This window comes from Mus caroli, chromosome 14 (genome assembly GCF_900094665.2).
Source record: "Mus caroli chromosome 14, CAROLI_EIJ_v1.1, whole genome shotgun sequence".
Classification (NCBI taxonomy): Eukaryota; Metazoa; Chordata; class Mammalia; order Rodentia; family Muridae; genus Mus; species Mus caroli.
Window position 1 is genome coordinate 68,028,280 of NC_034583.1, and position 20,252 is coordinate 68,048,531.

Sequence of the window (20,252 nt, forward strand, 5' to 3'; positions counted from 1 at the left end):
GGCCGGGATCCGGAGCTCGAGCGCGCCACGCCGCCTCTCATCTGGTTTCTCCGCCGGGCCAGCCGCTTCTTCGGGCCAGACAGGCCGCCCATCCTTTCTCCGCTTTACGGATTTCCGGGGGCGACGAATTTTGCCTCGGTCCCTACGAGCATCTCTCCGCTTCGCTCCCCCGCCCCTCGCGACTCCCCCCACCCCTGGGCGCGCGCGCGCACACTCACTCACACTCGCAGGCGCGCGTGCGCACGCCCGCGCGCCCCGAGCCGCGGAGTCTCCAGCGCCCCTGAGCAGATCCCACTCTCCCGGGCGCTGCTACTCACACAGGCTTCCAGCCGCCACGGGGCGTCCTCTGTCTGCGGCAGCAGCGGCGGCGCGAGCGGAGGCTGCAGTCTAGCCGGGTCTGGCTGCTCGGCGCCCTGGACAGAGTCCGGCAGAAGCGCGATCGGGAGGAGACGCCGAGGCAAGGAGGAGCCGCGCCGCGCCCGGCGCTCGCTTGCCTCGAATCCCCGCACCGCGGCCCCAGGTAAGCGGCTCCGCGGCCCGCAGCATCCCCGGGGCGTAGGGACTCGCCGCCCACGGGGGGGGTTCCCGGTCCCGCCCCCGCCGTGGCCGGGGAACAAGGCACCGAGGGGAGTGGGCGAGGGGGGAGGGGAGCGGAGCTGGAGGTGAGGCTGGAAGGCAGCGGTGTGGGGGAGCCCCCTGCGCCCTTCCCCGACGCTCCCCGGGCTCCCGCACTTTTATGAGCCGGGGGTGCTCAGCGCCCCACACAGATGTACTCCGCTCTTTTTTATCGCTGGCCGACTAGAGTCCTCTCGGGCTCCGCGCCTACCACGCACCAACCGCCTCCCCTGCACCTTGGACAGCGCACCCCGCCGCTCGCTTCCCGGGGACCGCACCCGGGACCCTGTCCTGCCCGCGCAGCCCTCCGGTTGTTCCGTTCTTCCCACAGTGTCCTCCTCCTGTCTTGCATAGCATCTCCCCGCCTTGGCGTTCTCTACTCTGGCGCGGGCCAGAAACTTTCCTCTCTGCCCGATCTGCGCGAGGTACTATTGTTGTTATTTGTGTCTTTCCTTCTCGCTGGGAACTGGACACAAGGACAGGTCTTCCTCTGCGGGCGATCGCCTGCCTTTCCCAGTCCAAGACCGCACTGGGCAGCCGGACTTGGACACCCGGCCGGCGCCTCGGCAGCTGGACGCCCGCGGGTTCCCCGCCTCTCTGGACACGTGCACTCCTCCCACGGACGCGGCCCCTCCCGGACCACCCTATGTCCTCCCCCTGCATGGCCACGGCCACCCCATAGGTTGGACACCCGGGATCGCGGGCTCTGATTGGTTGATCGCATAACCCCGCCTCCTTGGAGGGGGTGGTTCTGGAGTGTTGTGGTTGTCATCCCGCAGCGAGCACATGGGGGAAGTGGGGTCGACAGGTGGGGAAACCCAGCTCTATGGCGTACACATCCCAGTGTATGTAACCTGGCCAGTATAATTCCTTCAGCTTGCACATTGTGCTTTACTCCCCCTTCTGCAGTCTTCCACTGTTATAACATTTAAAAAAATTTTAATTTTGTTGAGATTATGTTTGTTCAGTGGTAGTGGTTTTTAAAAGTAGCTTTAGGAGCATGCAGGAGGAGATTCATGGCAAACTGGGCTGCATGTTTGAGTTTGGTCCTTTGGAGGAAGTAATGAAGGGTCACTAAGGGATCTGAAGAAGGTGAAGAAAGGAGAAGGGAAATGGATTGTTGGCAGAGACCCCGGTGCTTACGAACCCAAGGAAGGAGGTGGTGGGTCTTTTGTAGGTTGCGATGTGAAGAAGTCCCTGGGAGCTCTAGTGGGAGGCAGCTGCGGTCTGCTGAAGACTGCTCTCTGGAAAAGTAGTAATTTTGTCTAGTACTTAGGTTGTGATTAACACACTTGGCTTTTGTTTTGCTAGCGTTGCACTCTTGATAGGAGACTTATAGTAATAATGTCCGTGCACATAATGGATATTGATTATTCCGCTTTCTTGTGATATGCAGATTTGCCAATGGTAATGAATTTCATCCCTCTAGAGGGAAGCATTAGTTAAAGTGCTTTTGAAATATGGTGAGACAAGACGGATGGGCACTGCGTGAAGTCTAGAGACTGTCCTGACATTGTGTACTGCCATTCCAGAAATACGTACACATTACTTTTATTTCCCTTCATTTCAAAGCCCGATTGCCGCTGGCATTCTCGAGCTTTAATTCCTTCAGACTGTTTTGATGTCGTGTCTGAACACTTTAAGGGCATTGTCATTCTTATCTTTGTAACCTTGTCAATGCAAAGCAAGCGGCAAGGGATGCAGGAGAATGTTGACGACTTTATATTGGGCACACTGTGTGTTATTTTTTTTGTAAGCTGGTGGAATGCGCAAAAGGGACATAGCCTGACTGTAACTACCCAGGGACCCATATCCAAACAAAGTGGAGAGTCACGTGAGGCTATTCCAGGGAGTGCAACTCAATTCTTTTTAAGATGAATACATTTTAAAGATTCCTATGTGTAATTGGTAACACTAGTTGAAAGGTCTTTTAACACACTTATGGTCTGGTAGCACATATTAAGTTAAATGGCTTATTTAATATGTGAGATGGTTCAAAGGAGATGACAAAGCCTCCCAATTTTCTATTATATAAGTAGGAAGAAGAGCTTTGCTCTCTGGAAGGCTTCCTAATCAAGGAACAGGGTTTGACACATCTGACACCTCTGAAGTCGTTGCTGTTGCTGAGAAAATGATTCTGACTGTGTTTTTGTTTCTCTAGTTCATGCTCTGGTTTCCCCACATGGATTTAGATGCTGGCTGCAGGCCTACGAAATGTATATGTGTGTAGACTGGAAAAGAATGTGTGCAATAGCACAAACATATATGGGGTATGTGCAAAACATATATTTATGTCTGCACACAGTTATAAACTGGATGCATATGATTTAGGGTACATGCAGCGTATTTATATTCATATATACATTCTTGTTGGCCTCGGAAATTTTGCTCATCTCTTCTTGTCCGAAAGGTGGCCCTGTTTTAAACTGTAAAAGCATTATCACCAGTAGAATTGGCCAATAGATCACAGAAACAGACAATAGTATTTTGTTGCCTGGCAACCACCTACTGTGAATGAAAAACAGAGCAGTGACAGCTGCTTGCACATCCTGGTCCCCAGCCCGTGGTCCCCAGCCCATGGTCCTCAGCCCAGGCATCGAAGCCCTCCACTTGACATACATCTGCAAGTTTCACTTCAGACAGGCAAACCTATCTCTTTAAAAAAAAATGTTAGTAACACAATTTTGAATTTTTCGGTTGTAATAAGAACTATGTGGTGATGAGGAAATGAAGCACTCATTTCTATTGCCCTTTTTAAGCCCGGTGTAAACAGGAAAACCAAAGTGGGAGGGAGGTTTATAACCTTCACAGGAGTCATTAAGCATCCCGAGCACACGCTCACTACCATTAGGATGGTATAAAAGCTTGAGTTAGGTCTGTGATACCTAAGTAGATGGCAGCCTTTTACTGCTAAAAGCCAAGTCGAGAGCGATGCTCTCTAGCTTAACTATTTAATTCTAAGCATTCCGGAGGCACAGGAGGGATACAGCAGCCTGGTGACAGTCCATAAGACCGCTTCCCTGGGATCCCCCAGGATGGAATTCCTTGATGACTTTCTCCTACTTTCTCCTCCACATTATTCTCTCTTCCTTCCCTTTTTCCCCCATTGGAACTTGTAGCTGGGATTAAATCAGGATACTTTGAAAGTACATAGTAATTACAAGTGAAGATCAGAACGGACAAACTAGGCTAGAGTGTGGACTGAGGTGCGCTGCACACAGTTTATTTTTCATTCGGCCCCATGAACCCACCTCCTTCCCACCACCTGCAAGCTCTGTGCCTTGCTAGCTGTTTATAGTTTAGAACAATCTTTAATACTCTCTTATGCCGTGTGAGCATCTTTGTGTGCATACATGCATGTGCGTGTGCGTCTGTGTGTGTGTAGGGTGCACCTTTGTGTGTACAGAGTCATTCTCTTGCAGAGGCTATCGAGAGTTGTTGGATGTTGTTCCATTTACCTAAAAACTCTCTACTTCATTTTCTGAAACAGAAACAGAGTCTCTTACTGGACTCAGGCTTGTTGATTAGGCTACCTAGGCTGGCCAGAGAGCCCAAGTCCCAGGGGTACACTTGTCTCTGCATCCCCAGTGTTAGGATGACAAGGACACACCATTTAAAAAAATTTTTAATTTTATATGTGTGTGTGTGTTTACAACAAATTCAGGTCTTTATGCTTGTTCACCAAGTAAAGTACCAACTTTATTATCTCAACACTGACATTTCTGACAGTGGTGAGATTCAAGACTGTGTTGGTCAGTTTGTCTCTCTACAAGAGTTCAGATATTACAGGTAGCAGATGGATGACAGGAGCTTCCTTTCCTGCATCATAAGTGATCTAGGGTCTTTGGTGAAGGTGGAACCGATTGCAGTGTGTCATATTCATGTCACCGTTCTAGCAAAGCCATCTTTCCAGGCGTTCTATGTGCTGGTAGAGGGCAAGTCTCTTCAGCTGTAATCTAGATTGTTACTGAACTCAAAAACTGATCACGAACATACTATCGGTGCAAACTTAGTCCACTTATGCATTTCTAGCATTTCTACTAACTTAGGAAATGTATCGTACACATGACGCGTTTTGAGGTTCTTCATGCGTGTAAAGAATCAGTATCTGCCTGTTGCTGATGAGCACAGTAAGCCTTTAAGATACAGCACCTTCAGTGAGGGACCAAAGCGGACTGCTCGGGGGAGCGATGAAGTGACAGTTCTAAGTGCCACTGAAGAGGCATTTTTACCAGAAACGATGCACTTTTGCAGATTTGGAGGGGGATAAATTGATTTGCAGCGTGTTTAACCTAGCTTTCGAAGCCTGCTATTAATTTGTTCTAGCCAGAAAGATTTTCAAACAGAATAATAGCTTGGCAGATTTCGAGTGAACTTCACTGATACAAAACATTTTCCATTGTCTGAGCATAGTTTGTCCAGGGCATGTACTTGTTTTGGGACTTGAGAGATTAATCTGAATTTCAAGGTTATTTTAAGGGGGAAAAATTCTGAACCATTTCTAAATGCATTTGCATAGTGTGATGTTAAATATTTGCTAGCCATACATTTAATCTGCTGGAATCTTGGGATTTCCTTTCCTTCTTCTATTTCCTCATATAAGATAATGTGTTCATAGATACAAAGAGACCCTATATGGCACTTTACACCTCTTTCTGTTGCTCTTTCTATCCTTGTGATAGAATACTGTTAGAGCCAGTTTCCTATCTTTTTTTTAATGTGGTTTAAATAAAAGATATTTATAGTTTCAATTTCCGTGTGTCACTTTCTACTCTTAGAACCCATAAATTCTCACCCACCTAGATAAGATTATTAAAAACAAACAAACAAACAAACAAACAAATAAGAAAATGCCTAAGCAGCACACCATTGCCACCCTCCATGCTAGGTAGCCAAGCCTCTCTTCCCATTCTTAGGAATGTGTTTACCTCTGCACAGGTCTAAGTGCGTATGGACTTGAAAGGTCTATTGACCCTTGTGGGTAGAACTAGTATTTGACTGTAAGATATATGTGTGTGTTCATATTTGAAGTGAAGATGAAATATTCAGATTAAAAAAAACTGGATAGCATAGAAAGGATCAGAATTATTCCTTCTGGAAAAATTTTCCAGCTATCTTGATAATGTGACCAACTGTAGCACCTGGAACCGCACTCAGGACCTGCAGCCGAGACTGGCGTGTGGAAGGTGGGTTCGTCTGCCTTCCTTCCTTCTGAGTCATAATGCAAATATTCCAGTCTTCCTTAGGATATGGAGAGGACACGACTGTCATTTACTAGTAGTTTTTCTATTAAAAAATCCGAAATAGCTTACTTAGCCAGTGCTGTTTTGGAATATACCTCCTGCCAGTGTAAAGAGTCACACCAGAATTATTGATTTTTCACAAATTCAGCTATCCCTAGTGTGGAACAGCTCTTTAAGAGCCTACAGCAGCATAACAAAGGTTATGGCTGTAAGTCTGAAGGAATACCTTATTTAGTTGGCACTGGAGGGTGAAGTTTGCGAGCTCCAGTGTAATTATCCAGACTGGAATGCGGCCAAGGGTTGGTGGCTAACATCTCAAATGGTGGGGAAATAGCCATGGATGAGATCTTTAGTGGACTGCAAGTGACTCAAGCCTGTGCCTTGGTCTCATTTGCAAGGAGACACCTTGTGCATCTCAAAAGCCTCAGAAGCCATTGTGCACATGGGGAATAGAGCCCAGAGTCCCCATCACTACCCAGACGTCCAGGTGTTATACCCTCTGGGAAAGTCCTTTATCCTGATGCACCTTGGTGATGGAGAGTGGGTGAGGACACTGGTGTAAATTCTAATCACTAATCCATTGCTTTCCCACTGCTTAGCTGTCTGCCTCCTATGAAGAATTTTACTCCTGTCTGCATACCAGCCAGTCTCTGTTAACACGGAAGCTGATGGTTAAAGTATCTATAAACTATAAAGTAGGTTGAGTATCCCTAGCCTATAGTCCACAAGTAGAAAATTCCACACTTGACATCATGGGGGGGCGGGTGGTGCTGTCAGAGTGTGGGTATACTAAAAATATAGGATAAAGTTTCCTCCGGCTATATGGATATAAAACATAACTGAATTTTGGGTTTGTGTCTCATCCTTAAGATGTCTCATTATATGCATGTAAGTATCCACAAATAAAATTCAAAATTTCTGGTCCTAATCAGTTTGGATGGTGGATTTCAGCCTATGCCTTCCGGGCATAAGAGTCTCGTCTTTTGTATGTTAGTGATCAATATACATCTGTCTGGCTCTAGTAGTGAAATTATACTTACTATTTTATTAGGTGAGGGCCAATTTTTCTTTTTGATCTAGGGACACTTTCAACACCTTTGAGATTATTTCTTCAGCAGACATTTACTGAACATCTACTATATGACCGGCACTGTATCTGGCCCTGGGGTTTATAAAGACTCCTAACACATCATTCCAGCTGTTTGGAGAGAACATTTCTACTTCTAGAAAAGTGTGCAAATTCACTGTGGTCTTTAGAGGAGTTGACAGGGTCCATCAAAGGTTTTGAACTTTAGTGAGATCTGTTGGCCCATCTCAATCCTGCCTGTTCAGAGAACTCTCGTGATGTGCTTGTCACAGTACCAATTTGCAGATCCTAGCAAGACCTTCTGGGAATGTGCAGGATGTGTCCAGGGAGGGTAGACAGAGTCAGCTTCATAGTCAGTGTCATACACTGCATGCTCCTGTACTAGTTTAAAGACTTCTTCTGTAAAGTTCTCCTATTCTCTACCTGAGGCTGTTTCCCCTCATGGATTGGAGAGCTTGGTAGTGCCATATAGTAAATGGCCTCCGGGGACAATGCCGAGATTTGTTGTACCTTGGGCCGTGATGACCAGATAGTCATAACGGACGCTCTGTTCTATGTCTCAGATTTCCACCGTGAAACTGCTCCTCGGTAACCCAGGAGAGCTGCCTGTTAACCTAGGCATCAGTGGCTGTGTCACTTCTAGTAGTTCTTCCTAGGATTCCTTCCTAGACAAGGAGCTCGCATTTCAGTTCTGTACCAAGGTCTACTTCCGTGGAGACCCACACAAGAAATAGAGAATCTGCATTATTTTCCATGTGTTTACTTTTTACCTTGATGCAAGTTTGGGAGACCCAGTGCTGGGTGATAGAGTGTTCCTGAAGGCTGTGGATGAGGGCGTTGCACTTTGGATTTGGAGCTTGGAAGGATCACTCTGGCAGATGTGTGGGGAATAGACTAATAGGAGAAGGACTGGGCACGTGGAGACCAGCTGGGAAGTAGTCCTGCCCAGGCAGCAGTGGTAAGCCCTTGCGCAAAGACACTAAGGAGTGCCTAGTCTGCTGGTAGAGATGTAGGAAAGGGCAGGAGATGCAGTTTAATGGAGTGCTGCCCAGAAGAGTCAGCACAACACAGATACCTGTGACCTGTGGTGAGTTCGCTCACTGCCATGCCCGAGGGGAGGTTCAGTCTTCCGCCCTGCCCTGTCCCCCCTGCTCTGCCCATCAGACTAGACAGCCCGGAAATGTCTGGCACTCTTTCTGTCTAGATTATAATCACACTGAGGCTCTCGAGAGTTAAATTGTACAATTCGGGCATAAATACAAGAAGACAAAAAGATAAATTGCTGAGTATAAATAATTCACCGTTAGGTCATTAAAGGAAGAACATTAGATTTTACAGGAAGGCTTCGGAGAGTCGTAGAGAAGAGCGAGAGAGATCTCTGACGCATGTTCATGTTGGGATAAATAGTGACTTCTTTCTCCCTTGCTGGTGGCCAGGAAGTGATGTTCCTTCAGCATCAGGTTCTGGGAGAGGAGCATGGTGCTCTGTGCTGTGCCTATTGTTCTCTCAGTCTGATAGCAGATACTTTAGCTAAGTGAGTGAGTAGTGGCTGGGGTGCGGCTGGCTTCTCCCTCTTTGTTCTGCACAATGCCCAGCTCTCCACTGCAGTTTCTCTTGCCAGTTTTTAGTCCACAAGCTCCCAATGGAGATCAAGGGCTACTGAGACCGGGAGAAAGAAAGCATAAATCCATAAAGAGAACTGTTTTGAATTAAATGCTTAATTATGAAATGAGCGAGTTAGAGCTTGTTAGATGATATGAAATAAGATAAGGTAGGCTTCTAATTAGTATTGTGTGAATACTAATATTCTGGCTCTGTCTGAGGTAAGACTGTGAAGCTGAATAATCAAACAAGGGCAGCCATCACCATCCTTTTTAATTTTTTTCTCAAGTGCCATTTAGTCAATGACAAACAGAGACAAAATTATGAAAAGCTAAGGAATGGTTCTGCAAAGAGCTTACTGGTCTATGACTATCAGGGAGGACAAAGAGTTATGACAGCACAAACACTATGCACGTGGGCACTGTAGAGGACAGAGGCACTATGGGAGAAAGACAATGAAATACAAGAGGCCTTGCTGATGGAGGATGTTATACTGATGTGGATGGTGCTTGAATTCAATTATACTTTTCTCTTTTAGGTCGCGGTGGGTTCACTACAGAGATCTTAGGTGTCTCTTAGCCAGATTCTACAAGGACAAAAATCTACTAAAGCAGAGCATATATTGTAGTCTTAAAGCTAGGATGTTGTGTTAGTATAATCCTCTTGTACTGAGACTTCACAAGGTTTTCTTATTTACACGAGCTTGTATGACGTTCATTTCCTTATCATTGGTTGGAGCCAGGGTCTTGAAGTTGCTATATAGACGTGGCTGGCTGATCTCAATAGTCAAGTCCCTTCTGTCTCTGCCTCTTTAAGGGTTGCAATCATAGGTACGCACTGCTACACACAACTCAACATATATTTTATAGCATTCAGATTTTTCTCACTCTAGGATTTTAGTCACTTGTCCGGAATAGTCCTGGCTACAGTGTAACCCAAGAACGGGTAACATGGAGTAAGTAAGATCCCTTGGTGTCTTCCCACCCCGGGATTCTGCGAAGTGGCATCAGGAGCCACCTGAACATGGCAGGGTTGCCAATTTCAGTTGCCTTGTTTGCCCTGTGTGCAGTACATGGCCCTAAGAAGGCTTCTAAAGTGTTTTGTAACAGAAGCTTGCTCGTGAAAACACATCACCAAGCCTCTTCTTTTACTCCTAAGAGCATCCTTCCCTCTCCAGCTGGGTACCATACTCCATGTCTTTCCTCCTCTTCTCTGTTTAAGAAGGAGCTCACAACTGCAGGCTATTTTTTCCAACGTCCAAGCCAGCAGGTGGGAAACAGTAATGAGATTAGCAAATCCTCCTTTATTATTATTATTATTATTATTATTATTATTATTATTATTATTATTTTGCTTTGGGCAGCACCCCTGGTGGCAGCATCCCTTCTCTGCCGATTCAGCCATGCTTCCACATGCCTCATCTTATTCTCACCGCTCACTAGTGATGTAGTCCACGGCTGTAGGACCATTGGGTGGTCTCCACAGCTTCCTTCTCTTAACCTCTGGACCCGGTCCCATTACTGAATATAGCACCCACGCAACTCACGGAAGGTGGAGGGGTTGAGCTGGTGCCTCTTCAGAGCCTTTACCTCTACATTCCCTTGACTTTGGTATCACAAGATACTTTGCATGCTACCGAAAGTGAAATGGAGACATCAAGCCAGCCACAGTCCACAGCCCTCCATCTACAATGACTACAATAATAATGTCACTGGACTGCCTGCAAGATATCTCTGCTAGTGCAACGGTGGCTCAAGGCTCATGGAAGTAACCAGCCAATAATTGATTTGACTCACTGCTTGGGAGACTAAGAACCTAAAACTAGACAGTCTAGGGACTTACGGTGAAACCAAATAATACAAGTCTAAAGAAAAGAAATGTAATGATAAGACAACTCCCAATGATATTCTGCTGTCCTCATCATTCAGCATATTGCTCAGTCATCGTCAGAGAAGCTTCCTCCTGCAGCAGACGGGGAGAAATACAGAGACCCACAGCCAGACACGATACAGAGAGTGAGGGATCTTGGAACTCTCAACCCTGAATGGGATGTCTCCATCATATCCCTCCCTTGAGAGTTCAGGGAACTCTGCAGAAAAGGAGGCAGAAAGAGTGTAAGAGCCAGAGACGCTGGAGGACACCAAGGAGACTAGGCCTCTAAATCATGAACAAGATCAAGGCGAAGCTCATGAACTCACAGAGACTGAAGCAGCACACACAGGACCTGCACCTGGTCCTCGGTGTTTATAGCACAGTTTCCGGTTTAGTGGTTTTATGGGATTCCTGAGAGTAAATGAATAGGTCTCTGATTCGTGTGCCTTCTCTTGGACTCTCTTCCTTCTGTTGAGTTGTCTTGCTCAACTTTGATGTGATTTTTTTAAAATTATATATTTTAAATGAATGAGTGAATGAATGAATGAATATCTAGCCACTAGGGTAAAGGTTAACAACTAAGCTTTCATTTATATTTATTGGAAGAAGGAAAATTTGTTTTCTCAATGGAGTGACATTGGGTATATATCAACTACTCCAGAGCAGGCCTCATGTTCAGGAGTAGTTGACCAACATATAATGGACTTCACAGTTGTTTGAATGTTTGTTGCTTGTTTGTTTTTTGTTTGCTTGTTTGTTTTGTTTATTTTTATGTGCCTTTATTTGGTTATAGTCTTTTTGTGTGCTTTGTCTTCTTGGTTTTAGGAGGTTTCATTGTTCCACTGAATTTTTGTTTTTTGAGAAAGTACTTACTTAGGGTGGATGTGGAAGGGAGAGAGTCTGGAGCAGCTTGGAATGGGAAGACGATGATCAAAATTTAAGTATTGTCTTAAATAACAAACAATTAATTAAAAAGAACCCTCCAGACCAGGTGATGGCTTGAAGAGCTCTACTCCTATCATCTGAATAAGCAGCTTTCTTTCCTTTCCTCGGTGGGAAAGTTTTGAAGCGATTTGTTTCCCTAGGTAGACATCCCTCAGTTCTCTAAAACATGGAGACAATGGGAGTCTGATAATCCCGTGTTCATACCCACACTGCTGTCCCCACAGTTTCCACCCCTTTCCTGACCCACACTGCTGTTCCCCACAGTTTCCACCCCTTTCCTGACCCACACTGCTGTCCCCACAGTTTCCACCCCTTTCCTGACCCACACTGCTCTTCCCACAGTTTCCACCCCTTTCCTGACCCACACTGCTCTTCCCCACAGTTTCCACCCCTTTCCTGACCCTTCAGGACTTAGTTTCAAAGTACCAGGTTCTCTTTGTCGAGTGATTTGACATTCTGGCTGTTTCTTTCCAGCATCTCTGTTACTGTCTTTCCCCCCGAGTCCCCCCCACCCCGCCCCTGCTAACCTTTCCCTCTGCCAGGATTCTTTCCGGCTGCACGTCTGTGAAATACCCTTAGCGTATTAACATGCTGGTTCATGACTCACTCATGTGCGCATCCCTGGGCTTACGGTCATACCTCTGCCACATCTGGGTTCACATTTGCTGGCATTGCACTTCTCTGTACAAGATGTTTTATATTTGTTTCTGTCAGACTCCTCCATGTCCCTCCTATAGAAGTATATGTGTTTCTATAACCAACACAGTGGGCAAGAATGAAGATGAGGATGTGTTGGAAAGAAGGGAACTAGAGATAAGTAGACTCCAACTATAAAGCAAGGTACAAAGGCATGTGTGTGTGTGGGTGTGTGGGTGTGTGGGTGGGGGGGGCACCAAAGCTGGGACTGTAATGTACTCATACTACCTTAGGCCAGGGCCATAAAACATGTCTTGGCGTCCTGATAGAAGACGGTGGGGTGGGGCAGTGCCTGCTTGGCCACACCTCCTCTGCAAAAGCAGTCTTATTGCCTGCTGCCATATTGGTGGTTCTTAAGCAGGTTTGTCCATTCTGCAAGGCTCCAAGTCAAAGATAGGGTTGGGCATTGCAGCCCTCTTTACATACAAAGATTAGAGATACCTTCATCTGAGATGCTCACAAGGGCACGAGAATCATCTGAAGTGCTCTGTCCTTAGAGGTCAGAAGCAGCCCACTGACCACTGCAGCCTGCATGGTGGGTATTCTTAGAGTTAACGGCTATCTACATCGTCAACAGCCTTACAGATGTGAGACCTAGACAAATGCAAAGCTTTCATAAAATAACTTAAGTATTGAAGGATGGATGGCTTTTGGACCAGGCACTGACTGTGGTCTCCTTGCCTCATGGAGGGCACATGGCTTGGGGATGTTTTGAGGAATGGTGCGCATGGTTATGAACAGATGGATCATTTTGGAACCTGCCCGCAAGGCTACTTTCTTGCCTCTGCTCTCCGTGATGATAAGAAGCGGTGAGTGCTGGGCTGCGGGTTGTGGATTAGGTGGCTCCGGGTGAGCTGACAGTGGAAAAGAAATAAGCTTATTTCAGATGAGCATAAGCTTCAAGGCAAGCAATTAAGACACACTTGAGCTTCATGGGAAAATTAGGATTCGAGTTAATACAAGTGCCGGGCTGGAAAGAGGCGAGTCACCCGCTCACCTGTAATCAACGAGAAACTGTTGAGTAACAAAGCATCACTTACGCGTGCGCTGGTGTGACTTGCCGCTCATTCTCGTCCTCTTTTGTCTCAGACGTGACTGGGTCCAGACTCCCTTTCCTTTAGTGACGCTCTCTGCGCCATTCTTCAAGAGAGCCCATGCCTATGTGAGAGGAAATAATGGCCTCTCACGCCATGCCCCAGGAAGCCCCGTCTTTTTGCCCTTTTCACTTGTGTCTTTCTACAGAGATGCACACTCGCTTCCGTGGCTACACAGTTATGGGCAGTGGCATGAGGACAGAGTTTTAAAGTGGCCATTTCTATGTTTCTTAGGCTCAGCTCTGACACATAACAGACAATAGGTGTTTAGAAGTCAGAGACTTCGCCATTTCTGTTTATTGGTCAAAGTACTTGCCATTGTTGGGTGTTGAGTGGACCCTAAGTAGTTTCTGGTTCTTTTTTTTTTTTTCTTTTTGGTTTTTTTTTTTTTTTTTTTTTTTTGAGACANGGTTTCTCTGTATAGCCCTGGCTGTCCTGGAACTCACTTTGTAGACCAGGCTGACCTCGAACTCAGAAATCCACCTGCCTCTGCCTCCGGAGTGCTGGGATTAAAGGCGTGTGCCACCACGCCCGGCAGTTTCTGATTTTTAACATCTGCTCATCAGAGTATTATTTTTGACCCATGCGTTTTAAACCTCACACAGCCTTGTGACCTAGCACGATATTCCTTTTGTGGTAGAGATTTAATGCTTTTTGGAGAAAAGCACACTAGATAATCATGGTGCCGTATGAATAGGGAGCTATTGTGCCAAGTTCACACTAGATGCTGAGAACACAGTAGTGAACAAAATAATCATTATTCATTGCTTCCCGGGAGTCCATGGCTTACTGGAAATGACATTAAATAAACAAACACAAAATAATTATATAATTGGAACCCATGACAATACTTGGAAAAGACCAGGTTTCCCTGCAAGAGTAATAACGAGGGTGCACCGGTCAGGAGAGCCGTCTCTGGGAGAGTAATTTATAAATGCATGCCCGGAGGGTAGTTACAATTACCCAGGTAGGGAGTCCTATGTGCAGTGCCCAGAAAGAGCTTAGTTTTTGGAAACTAAAATAATGGCCAGTCAACATTGCTGGGCACCAGATAGTGAGGGAGGACTGTGCCTAATGAGATTGATAGTGCCTTCTGCTCTGTGACATGAACTTAAATCTTACTTTAAGCGTGCTGGGGAGACATTCAGAGGATGTTACCTTCCCTTATTTTTAAATGGAGGTAAAACTCATATTACAGAGAACAGATCATTTGGAAATGAACAATGCGGTTGTCTTTAGCACACTTCAGAGGTTGTGAAAGTACCCCATGTACTTCTTCTAAAGCACTTCACCTTTGCACAGAGGAACCCTGAACTCAGGCAGTGAGCAGAAGAGTTCAAGGGAAGCACTGAGGACGGGGATCAGTTCATGCGACCTCTCTGGTGAGTTTATAGAGGAGTCAGAAAGGGAAAGACTGGAAACAAGAGAACCAAGTTGGAGATGATTTATCAAGTCCAGGGGTAAATGATTTCGGGCTCCCAAACAAGGCACAGGAATAACGAGTGTAGATAGAGACGAACAAAATGATCCAAGATAGGGTCACACAATCAAGTCTGATTATCTGTAAGGGGTTGAAATGTTGTAATCATGTATGTCACTTTCCCAAAGGGTGCTCTCTAGCCCTGCTCAGGCCTGTCTGGGACATCTGGTGAAACCACAGCCAGTTGAGTCCATCTCAGAATCCTGGTGCAGGAGGATGGAAGATGAGCCCAGAAGGAAGGAGTCTTACTGCAGTGAAGACTTGGGGGCCAGTGATTGCTTTCTTCCTGTTCATCCCTTACTGAAGGTTAAAAGATGGGCTGGCTACCCATCTCAATGGAGATGAACTAGCACTGCGTGTAGAAGAGACAAATGCACAATCACACCTACACTTAGAATTGGGATGGGGGATGCACTTTAACTTGACATCCAAGCTAAATATGCAATACAAAGAAATGGTTAGGTAGAATTTATTTTTGATCCCTTCCCCGCCAGACCATGTTGACTCCCCCAGAATGCAATGGGTATTGAATGGATAAATACAGTATAGCAATTTATTGTAGAAGAAAGACATTAATGGTAGGAATTAACTTGTAAGCCTTTTACCTCATCCTTGTAAAATTCCTATTACTTTAAGGAAATGTTCATACCAATAAACTGATTTTTAGAAGCTGGGGTTCTTGAGACTATCTTTTGGTGATCTTAGAAGCTACAGTAAAATTCACCAATAAACAAATCACAGTTGTTATCTTGCCTTCTGTTTTCTGTTTGTCCTCAGTGTAGTTTTCCCAGTCCAGGTCAAGCCTGCACACTAAGATGTCTCTAGGCTAATGGTGTCCAGAAATCTCTGAAATAATCATTCCCCAACAATTTATATGAAATATGCCCAATGTTAATTTTAGAAGTGAAGCACAGAGAGAGCATGTAGTCTCTTGGTTTGCTTGAAACCATTACCATTGGAAGGCTTAAGTGACTGAAATAAAGATTTGCATCTTATGGGGCACCTTAGGGGTTTGCCCAAGGCAGAATATGGCTATCCATCCTCCTTCAGGGATATGCTGACTTTCTCTGCCCTGTATATTGACCTGCAACTAGCTGCCCTTTGCAGCTCTGAATGACCTTCATAGTCCCTGGCCTTCTGGGCACAGTGTCTCATCATTCTGTGTATCCGCTGTCTTTCTCTGTGAGGCTTCTTATGTGAGATGAGGCTCCATTTCTGAAAGAGGATACCTCCCTTTGGTCGGTGCTATTTCCAGTCTCCTGGAAAGACAGAGAGACGCTTGGAAACCTGGTTATGTCTCCCTTTCTAACATGTGTACGTTTACCCCTGAAGCAGGTGCCACTGCTTCTTCATAGACGTTTATAATGGAATGATATTTTGAGTGCCTAGCTAGTATCTTTGTGTTTTTGTTTTTTGGTTTTGGTTTTGGTTTTTATTTTGTTTTTGTCTTCTGAAACATTTAAGTTTAAAGGGAGTTTGGAGGCAAAGCTGTCCATTTAGTTAGTCATGTAGACAGAATCAATAAATAGCCAGGTTATTTTTAAGTTTAATTTTCCCCTCACAAAATGCATGCCTTTATCAAATCAAATAAAATACTATAGAAGATGTGGGAAGAATAGACCATTCCTCAGAAACCCCAGAGACAGCCATTGTTGACGCTTTAGAAAAGTGGGTGCCTCTGACTCTGCTGTGTGGAGGTAAGTGGGAGTGGGTGGGGTGTGGGGAGTGTATACCCATATAAACACTCCATACAAATAGCATTGTAAACAAATGGGATTTTGCCTTATATGTCAGTCTACAGTCTGCTGGGGTTTTTTTCCCTAATAAAATGTAGACATTGTTTCATTTCAGATGTTGTGTACAACATTTATAATATTTATATTTTTAATAATTGAATACTGGATACTTTTTGTGCTGGCTAGTTTTATGTCAACTTGACACAAGATAGAGTAACTGGAGAGGAGGGAACCGCAATTGAGAAAATATCGCCATAAGATTGGGCTGTAGGTAAGCCTTAGGGTATTTTGATTAATGGGGGATGGACCAGCTCATTGTGTGTGGAACCATTCCTGAGCAGGTGCTTCTGGGTTCTGTAAGAAAGCAGGCTGACTTAAGACATGAGGAGCAAGCCAGTAAGTAGCACCCCTCCATAGCCTCTGCATCAGCTCTTGCTTCTAGGTTCCTACCCTACTTGAGTTCCTATCCTGACTTACTTCGATGATGAACAGTGATGTGGAAGTGTAAGCCAAATAAACCCTATCCTTTCCACCTTGGTTTTGGCCATGGTGTTTCATTGCAGCAAAAGTAACTCTAACTAGGATGACTTTCGTGGTAAGAAACAATTCTTGTGCCAAACTAGCGTAATAATGATAACCTATTGAAAAATTCTACTGTGGTAATTTGGATTTTGAGTGTTCCTCAAAGGTCCATCATGTGTTGGAACATGGCTGCCTTCATTGCTGCTAAGCGGAGGAAGTGGGAGCGTGAGTTCTTTCTTCTAGTGTTGTGTTCCACGGTGCCCCTTTAAACTTTAAAATTGAAGCTACTAATCACACCCCGCTTTCTTGCATCCTAACTGATGGCAGAGAGAGGAATACAATATTGAGTTTTATGCTAAAAATGCAGCAGTGGAAAGATCCACCTGAGAATTGCTATCGAAATGCTTGGTGTTGCCAAAGGCTCGAATGACGTCCGCCATAGACAGGAGACAAGGAAGTCAGCTCAGCAGAGAAGGGAACAGCCTTGCCTGCAGACATCGACTCTGAGTTGTGACTTTTTATAGGCAAGAATATGGAAAGAGGCCAAGGAATACAAACAGACAAGATAAGGGGGATATGATAGATGCACAGGTGTTTCAAAACTATAAATATGCTAAAGAAATACTAATAATTGCCAAACGAGAAAGGTTTATCATGGGAGCATGCTCACCTCCGTGACAGAAAATTTGATTACAAGGTAGAGGATGGTAGAGTTTGAAAGGCGTTTGCACTTGTCTGCCGTTTTTAATTGGCTCAAGTATGTTAGGATGACGTGGATTTAGCGTATCAAACAACTCAATCAAAATGAGACAGAGAACAGCATGGTTTATGCATAAAGGGCAGCTTAGGAGAGGCAAATGCATGTATGGAGGAGAAGAGAAGTGTCTGGTGACGAAGAAGAGTGGCTTCAAGCAGTCTCACAACACACCCAGGCCCTCTGACATTTAGAACATGGAAGAGTTCTTTGCCAGCATGGTCCGAGAGCTGTGCCCCAGCTCTCTTGGCCTCCCTCGCCCTCTCCTTCTCTAATCGCTGGATGCCAGGTGGAACTGGAGGGCACTGACAGATTGAGTGGTCCTGGTGAGTCTCGGATTGCATCTGGCAGCAAGCGCATCGTTCTCCACAGGCGCCTGTTGGCCGCTACACATTGCCTGCGTCCTCGTCGTGGTCTCTGCCAGTGGACAGCTGATTCTGAGCCACGGGGGAGAGCACAGAGCTTTGGCAAGTGCTGTGCATGGCAGACCCTGCTCACTGTTAAGTGCTTTAGGGGGCTGCTGAGTGCATTCTTTCCCACTGACGCCCTAATGAACCCATTACAGAGTGTTTGCTTGTAGTGAGTGTTTCCTTGGTCCGCCTCTATTGAGAATGGACAGACTCCCTTGGCCAACTGCACTGATCCTTAGAAACTTTCCTTTAATGCATGCTTTGCACTTCCCCTCCGGAGCCTGAGACAGCTGTTGCCTATCCCTTTAGCCAGTTGCTGGGAATAGCTGCGGACAAACGATGATGCTGTTGTCTTTAACAACAGCCAGCAAAATAGATGCAGAATAAAGTTGAGCTTCCTGCGTGCTCCAGGGCAGCGCTTCTGGTCCCAGTGATAAAACAACATGGGGACACCACTAGAGCTTGTCACTGAGCAGCACGTGCTTGAGTGAGCTTTGGTGTCCGACGGGTCCATCCTCCTCTCGTTATCAAAGATGCCATTGCAAACCCCCAAAGCTCCAAGTTTGTGCCCACATCTCTTTAGTCTCCAAATCTTAGCATGAAATCTTTAGTACCCCAGGAAAGCCAAATTAATGGTGAGTCAGAGTAATTAAGACAAAGTAAATAATCTCCAAGGTTCTCACTCCCCCGTGAAACTAATTTCAAATCGCATCCTTCATGTGTTAAAAATAGTTCTCTGCTAATTCAAGATGCCCATGCGCTGTGCTGGTGAAGTGCACTTCAGCTCTGTTGAAAGGATGCAGATTAGAGAGTTATTTTCAATTGGGCGCTTTTTTTTTCTCCCCAAGAGAGGTATTCATTTTGGCACCAGGAAAGCGTGAATCTCTATGGGTGAGCTGAGATGCTGCACACAGCTGACAGGCCGATGAGCCTACCAGGACATGTCACCGGAACAGCCTCGTCTTCCTTTAAGTGAGAACTTAAGTTAATAAGAACATCCTTCTGTCCAGTGGGGAGGTCCATTCAACCTCTGCAGGGGTTTTGATTAGTCCCAGCTTGACCCTGTCTGTGTCTCATTTAGAACATAAGTATCCGTGGCCCCCCGGGGGTGACTCTGTCAGTAAAGAACCTACTGATCAAGCTTGAGATACCGAGTTTGGGTCCACAGAAGCCGTATTGAAGCTGGGCTTGGAAACACATGTTTGTAACCTCAGCACTGGATATAAAAAAATATATATATATATCCCTAGAGCCATTGACCAGTCAGCCCAGCCAAATCGTTGAGCTCCAGGTTGCATGATAAACTCTGCCTCAAAGCTGGGCTGTGATGGCGCACACCTTTAATCCCAGCACTTGGGAGGCAGAGGCAGGTGGATTCCTGAGTTCGAGGCCAGTCTGGTCTACAGAGTGAGTTCCAGGACAGCCAGGACTACACAGAGAAACCCTGTCTCGAAAAGAACCCCCCCCCCCAAAATGGTGAGTGGCAATTGAGGAAGATGTTTGACATTCATCTCTGGCCTCCACATGCATACCACATGCACAAATACTCATATCCATATGGATATGTACACACACACACACACACACACACGTACACACACACCCCACAAAAACCAAATATGTCTATTTTGCACCAGCGAGCAATAGGAACGTTGGTACTGGAACATCATTTTTGTAGGTATGTGAAAATCCTCATGAGCTATGAGCCCACCACTGCTTCCTTGCTTATGCTTTGTTTAGAGATTAGTGCATGGAAGAATATCTCATGGATGCGTGAGACATATGCCTTGCCCTGTTGTTCTGGGGCCCGATGGGCTGGGTGAAGGCTGGCATGATGTGTGTCTTCTGGTATGCTTCCTCAGGGCGTGTGACTGAGGTCTTGATCAAATGAAAGAACTTTCTCTTCCTCTGTTCCAAGAGAGTCTCAGTTGAGAAAGAAGAGCTGCCTTTGGGGAAAATATCCACTACTAGCCTTTTGCTTGCCTATACCTGAACTACGAGGTCTTGGTAATTGCTGTTGAATGCCTACACATCCCTCCCTGATCTCTTTCTCTTGGAAGAAGCCTGGGCTGTGGATTGCAGCCTGGGCCCATTCTTCCAGGGGTGTGCCACTGTGCTTTGGAAACGTTTTTGCGGCAGTGACACAGGAATGGAAGTCCCCCGATGCCACACACATCACACAGTGTCGACTGCACA

General features: G+C 45.8%; 1 protein-coding gene across 11 annotated transcripts in view; it reads left to right on the top strand.

Moving 5' to 3' along the window:
• The first annotated feature begins 240 nt into the window (after positions 1 to 240).
• Positions 241 to 20,252, top strand: part of Enox1 (ecto-NOX disulfide-thiol exchanger 1) — a 550,965-nt gene continuing 530,953 nt past the window's right edge. For 9 of the 11 annotated variants that reach the window (XM_029469169.1, XM_029469174.1, XM_029469170.1 and 6 more), the window contains exon 1: positions 254 to 520. The gene's annotated coding sequence lies outside the window, so the exon portion shown is untranslated. Of the gene's footprint in view, positions 521 to 20,252 lie in introns of all 11 variants that reach the window. The other 2 variants (XM_021181861.1, XM_021181862.1) reach the window with 1 other exon arrangement.